Source organism: Protobothrops mucrosquamatus, unplaced genomic scaffold (genome assembly GCF_001527695.2).
Source record: "Protobothrops mucrosquamatus isolate PMUCROS unplaced genomic scaffold, P.Mucros_1.0 scaffold4694, whole genome shotgun sequence".
NCBI classification, from domain to species: Eukaryota; Metazoa; Chordata; class Lepidosauria; order Squamata; family Viperidae; genus Protobothrops; species Protobothrops mucrosquamatus.
The window spans coordinates 82,595-88,942 of NW_015390589.1; the positions used below are offsets into that span (position 1 = coordinate 82,595).

The 6,348-nt window shown below is 47.8% G+C and overlaps 1 protein-coding gene across 1 annotated transcript in view; it reads right to left on the reverse strand.

The window, feature by feature from the left end:
- Positions 1-6,348, reverse strand: part of LOC107299224 (serine/threonine-protein kinase BRSK2-like) — a 35,489-nt gene that overhangs the window by 26,942 nt on the left and 2,199 nt on the right. The window lies entirely within an intron of this gene.

The following is a 6,348-nucleotide window of genomic DNA, read 5'->3' on the forward strand; positions in this document are numbered from 1 at the left end:
GGAGTTTCTAAAGGGCATTGGGAGACTTCCTGGACACTAGCCACATGGGAGTTCTTTTGTTCATCTTGTTCATGGCATCCAGCCACACGGCTGGAGATCCCATAATCATCCCAACATGTGACATTTAAGAAGGAGAAGAGGGGAAAATCTAATATCAATTTACCTGTGGGACAATCAAATTGCAGAAACCTATTTTGGACGCACCTCTACAAACTGTAAGTCATTGTTTAGGATTCCCAGAATAAAGCAATATTTTTTGTTTGTTCCTCTGAGTTATCTATCTGTTCCAGATTGGAATAAGGCAAAATCTCCTGTCTAGGGCAGAATAGTAAATTGATAGATTAATTCTCCTCTGATCTCCTGCAATAGTAAATTGATGGAATTAATTTTCCTCTGATCTGCAAATTTAAAGAAGTAAAAAGCAAAGATTCTCTTGCATGTGAAAGTAACTTGATGTGACTGATTTCCAAGAATCGCCTGCAACAGTAAAGTCTGTGTATCTGTTTGGCAGACAGCGTTTTAAAAGAAGGTGTGATTATGAGGCATTGTTTTGTTAATTCGCTGCTATCTCTCCACGTCATCACTGCACTCTTATTGTAAGGATTTCCTTCATGTAAAGTCTGAATTGCTAACACCAAAAGGAGCTTTGGGCTTTTTATTCCCCCTTCCTTTGTTTGCCGGAGATTGAGAGGCTTGGAAAGGGTGATACCTCTCACCTTGTTATATTCTACATCGGAATGCAGCCAAAGGCAGGCAACTAAATCTTCACTGCCTTTCAAAAGGGAGCGTCACTCTCTCAGCCTGTCTAATGCAAATCAATGATTTGAAACTTAAGTGTTTAGAGTCTTTATGCCTAAAGAGTAACAAAGTAACAACACATCTGCTTCTTCTTCATGAGTTTGCTAGCCAAGAAGGTAGCAGAGAGCGGCCCCTTCCAGGCAATAAAGACAATAATCTCTCAACCAAAACTGCCTTCATTGTCCGCAAGCTAGCAACAGGTCGCTAAGGAAAGCAATTAAGCAATTAAGCTGCTCTCTCAAACACAGCACTGGTGAAAAGAGGCCAAACTCCCTCCTCCCTTAGGAATGTTTGGAATTTCAACTTCCAATAGCAATGCAGCAGCATCTCCTGGTGGCCAATTTGCTTTTCCTTCAGCAATCTTCTTACAATTAAATGTGGGAACTTCATAATTAATTCAGCACATAGCAAGCTTATACCAAGCCAAGCTCAGAGTACCCTATAGAGAGAAAGAGGACACTTCACTGCACACATCATTAATTACACAGAGTGAATCTGTTAGTTAAGTGCAAGCTACTTAAATTTACCCCAAGCTACCAACACCACCCTAAAGGGCACAGAGTGAACTTCAATAATGTATTCACTCACTCAAGCTGAAGACCAAGTTGTTCCAGTTTGAGGGATTAAGGAGAAGGAAGCAAAGCCAATAATCCTTGCTTATTACCACAAGCTGACAACCAAGGGGTTCCAGCCTGCAACTTAATGACCAGGTGGGAGTTTTTGTACCTCTACATTCTCTCAGTGGCCACCAGCAGGAACGTGGTAATAGGAAGAATTTGGCTGGCCTTTCTTCAGACGCCCCCTAGTGGTTAAAGGAGGAGCTACATGCAAGCCTTTAATCACACCCAGAGAAAGCCCTCTAGTGGACAAAGGGTGTACCCCGAAGGAAGAGCACCCCGGTAGCTGATACGCAGAAAGTGACCCCTAGTGGTGAACAGGTGAATTACGCTGAAGTACCCACAAGCACAGGAGAATGCACCCAGTGGCACCTCCACCCACAGACAGCACCTCTGAAGCTGATCTGCAAGTAGCGACCCCTAGTGGTCAAAGAGAGAAGTTCTTCAAATCTGCTTCAAAATAGCTGAGAAGAACATTGAACCTATCCTAGCCATGGCAGAGTGTCCCACTGATTTAGATGAAGGGGTTCAACCAACCAGCCTAGTTGAGACACCCCAACCAGCCGGCCAAGGAGAAATGCTGCAAACAGCCAACCTTGACCTGCACACAGAGGCTGAAGCTCAAGCCTCAGCAAGGCCAAAGATGTCTCAGGGTCACTATGATCTGAGACAACAAAGAAAGCCTACAGAAGTCATGCATGCACACCTGTTGGAGAAATGGGACACCGTGTACAAACGCCATGAAAGACATTGGGAGAGGTGGCACAAACTCTACCAAGAGCAAAAAGAGGATCTCTCCCCTGAACGTACACACGCAGTGGAAGGAGATAAGGAAGACGCCTTTGTGCAATGGATGGACTCCGAACGGCAACTTAAGGTCATTCAGGAGCAATTAGGAGATTCAACTATCGATAGAGAGATGCGAAGCCTCAAGCTACTAAACGAGGAATGTAAGAAGCTTCTGGAGAGCCCACAACGCCCCCCAGTGCCAGAGCCTCACACCAGAGACAGACCGGTCGACAGGGCCGAGTCTGAAGTTTACTGCCATTCAACGGTGTCATGCGGCTCCATCTCACGTGTCTGGAAAGGCCTCATCTTTCCGCCACATATCCAAGGCACATTCCAGCGTGTCACAGCAATCGCATGTCACAGGCGCCTCCCGCCATTCGAAAGCATCTTCTCGTCACAGCCGAGCATCCCGAATTTCACAAGAAGAGCAAGCAATCATAGATGCTAATGCTGCCGAAGCAGTTTTTCGCGTAGCACAAGAGGAGCAGCTGAAGAAGAAGGAATTGGAGGCGATGGAAATAGAAGAAGCTCAAATGAAGGCCAAAAGAAAGGCCGAAGCAGCTAAAAGGAACGCTGAAGCAGTCAAAAGAGAAGCTGATGCAGCTAAAAGGAAGGCTGATGCAGACGTGGAAGCAGTCAAAAGAGAAGCTGATGCAGAGGCTGAAGCGGAAGCCGAAGCAGATATAAGGAAGGCTAAAATGAAGGCCACTCAAGATGAGCTTGAGTTCATAAGAAGCCAACGAGATGTGGCGGACAAAGTGGCAAGGGCAAAAGGCCTTCGGAGAACACTCCAGGAGCCCACCTTCTTGTCCAATAGGGAACAACTGGAGAACGAAGAACGGCGTAGCTGAGTACAGACCTACGTGGACAACCAAAGTGCGTTTCAACGTGAACAGGTGAGACCACAGCCAGCCACAAGCCCCCCAAGACCGAGTAGACGAACAGAAGAATCTCAACGGCCAGATGTGCCAATCAGCCACAGGGTTGATGTCGCGACAACTAGGCCACGAGATCTTCCCATCGTTGCTGCCCCATTGAACCCACCAACCATATCTTTGATGGCAACCGGATGGGTCCACCAGCAAAGGCAATAGCTACACAGCGGGGAGTGCAACGAGACATTCCCATCGTTGCTGCCCCGTTGAACCCGCCAAACCATATCTTTGATGGCAACCGGATGGGCCCATCAGCAACGGCAATAGCTACACAGCGGGGAGCGCAACAAGATCTTTCCACCGTTGTTGCCCCATGGAACCCGCCGAACTACACCACTGATGGCAATCGGATGGGTCCACCTGCAGCACCATCGGCCCCACAGCAGAACCAGCCGTCGCTCGGGGAAGAGATTGAAAGAGCTCGAGCCACACTAGAGTCCCTGCTACGCCAACAGGAGGCAGCCTACCAAGGAACCACCACCAGACCTGATCACAGCGGAGAGTCTCGAATACCATCTATGCCAGCCTACCAAGGAACCAGCCACACTCCACCAGAAAGACGAGAGACCCTCCAACAAGTGAGCACCCAGGACCTTAACTCCCCTCAGCTCAATGCCAGGGCAGAGGAGTTCAGACCAAGCCAACAAGGTCCCTCGCATGTGACATGGCAAAATACCCTCAACCAACAATACGCTGAAGGAAGTTTCCAGCTAGCCATGGCACACGCCCCCGCTCCCAGAAGCGATGCACCATCTCCACCAAGCTACAGCCCACATATGGAATCGATGCATTCCCCAATGTACGTTGGAAGAAGGTTGGACTTGGCAGCCAGAGGAGTACGAAGATTCTCCGACAAACCTGGAAAAGACTACTTATTGTGGAAGCACATCTTCAAGCGCGCCATCAACCAGGAAAGGGCTGGGCCAGATGAAGAACTTGTCCAGCTGACAGCCTGGCTAGGCCCAAAATCTGTAATCACAGTGAACAACATCTTCGCAGCCCATCTGGGCGACCCTGACATCGGCATTGCCCAAACTTGGGGCGCACTTGACAAGGACTACGGTGAACCCACAGTGACAGAGTCCTCGCTCCTGGACCACGTTCTCAGTTTCCCCAACATAAGAATCAACGAACGTCAGCAGCTGAAGACATTCTCGTCGCTCCTTACTCAACTGGAGACAGTACAACATGATCCTACCTTGCTGGGATTAGCTTGCCTTGACCTGTTTAGAACACAAGATCCTATCATCAAAAAACTACCACGGTTGATATCTGAAAAATGGATCGAGTTTTCTCGAGCTTAGAGGAAAAGCAACCAAAACAAAATTCCCCCCTTTGCGGTTCTCGCTGAATTTATCAGGGACAGGGCTGACTTCTACAACGACCCCCTGTACCTCTCCATCAGAGAAGCTCAGTCCCCAACGACAAAGCAAACCAGTCAAAACTCTGATGTTGTCAAGCGCCCCGTCCAAGCTACGAAGGACAGAACCACCTATTCAGTATACAAAACAGACATCACGCCTCACCCAAAGAAGTCTCCAGACGAACGAATACCGAAAGGTGCTCATTCGAACCCTCGTCCAACTAAAAAAGGCTTGACTTGTCCAATTCACAAGTCCTCACACTCTCTAAACGATTGCAGAGAATTTAGAAAAAAATCCCTAGATGACCGAAAGACCCTACTCAAAGAGAATAGGATATGTTTCAAATGCTGTGACTCCATGGAACACATGGCCAAAGATTGCACAGCTAGAGTGAAATGCCACCTGTGTGACAGTACCAAGCACCCAGCAGCCTTACATCTAGAAACTAAGAAGCCCTCTGAGGAGACACAACAAGCGACTTTGACGACGGAGACTCAAACTGACCCCGAAGAGCAGCCAAAACAGTACGGGACGTACTATACAGATATATGTGACGACTCACCATGCCCTCCTTCATGCTCACCCGTCTGTCTTGCAAAAGTCTACCCCGACGGGCAACCTGAAAAGGCAGTAAAGATGTACGCCATACTAGACCCACACAGCAAAGTTACTATAGCAAAGCCCGCCTTTTTCGACCTTTTTGACCTCCCGAGTAAACTGAAGCATTTTGCAATAAATATGTGCACAGTTCAAATGCGCACGGCGGGGAGGAAAATCACTGGTCTACGCATAGAAGCGATAGATGGAAGCTCACATTTCCGGTTACCATCAGTGTTGGAATGGGAGACCTTACCAGATGTCCGCAGCGAAATATCAACACCAGAGGCGGCAAGAAAAATACCTCACTTAGCACACATAGCTGATTTAATCCCTCCTCTAGATCCTGAAGCTAAAATCCTACTCATGGTGGGAAGAGATGCCCCAGAGTCCATTGGCTCCGATGACAGAATCAAAGGTCCACCAGGAACCCCAGTAGCCATTAAGACGGAACTCAGATGGGCCATAGGAGGGACGGTTTGTGTTGATCAAACGCAAACACCAACTCAGGTGAGCATATCAAACACCTCCATTCCCAGTAATGGAATAGCACCTCACCTAAAACCACACCTAGAACACTGCACGTTTGTGACAACCAAACCTGTTTTGGAAGCAACAGTGTTCCAGACAAGCAAAAATCACAACTTAGCCTTGTCCATAGAGGACAAACAAGACAAACAACGTCTGCAAGACCGGGAGTCATGGAGTATACTTCCAAGATGCCCCAAGAGTATGCAAGTGCAGTGCATGTATGTTTCCAGCTCACCCGCCACAGTGCAAAAGAAAGAATTGTACGCTTCCTTAGATGTGTCAATGAAGGCAAATGCAGCCTTAAGATGTGTCACAGTCTACAGCGGGGAGAGCCACACTTACGTCATCTTGTTTGCAACCATAACATACATCAGAGTCTACAGCGGGGAGAGCTGCAGTCTCGGTGTCTTCTTTGGAAAAGCGAGACTAACAATACATGAAGGCCACACCGTACCAAGGTTAGAACTATGTGGTACCACTTTGGCTGTAAAGCTCACCAATTTGACAGCGAAGACGTTGTGCCTTGAACTACAGTCTACCACCTTCTACGCAGACAGCAAGGAGATGTCAAGCTACATCTACAAACAAAGCAGACATTTCTATGTCTATGTAGGTAACAGAATGAAAAGAGTTGAAACATCTTTGAGCCCTGAACAATGGCAACATGTGCCAACAGGTAACAACTTTGTGAACCAAGTGAAGTGGCCCAACCTTGCC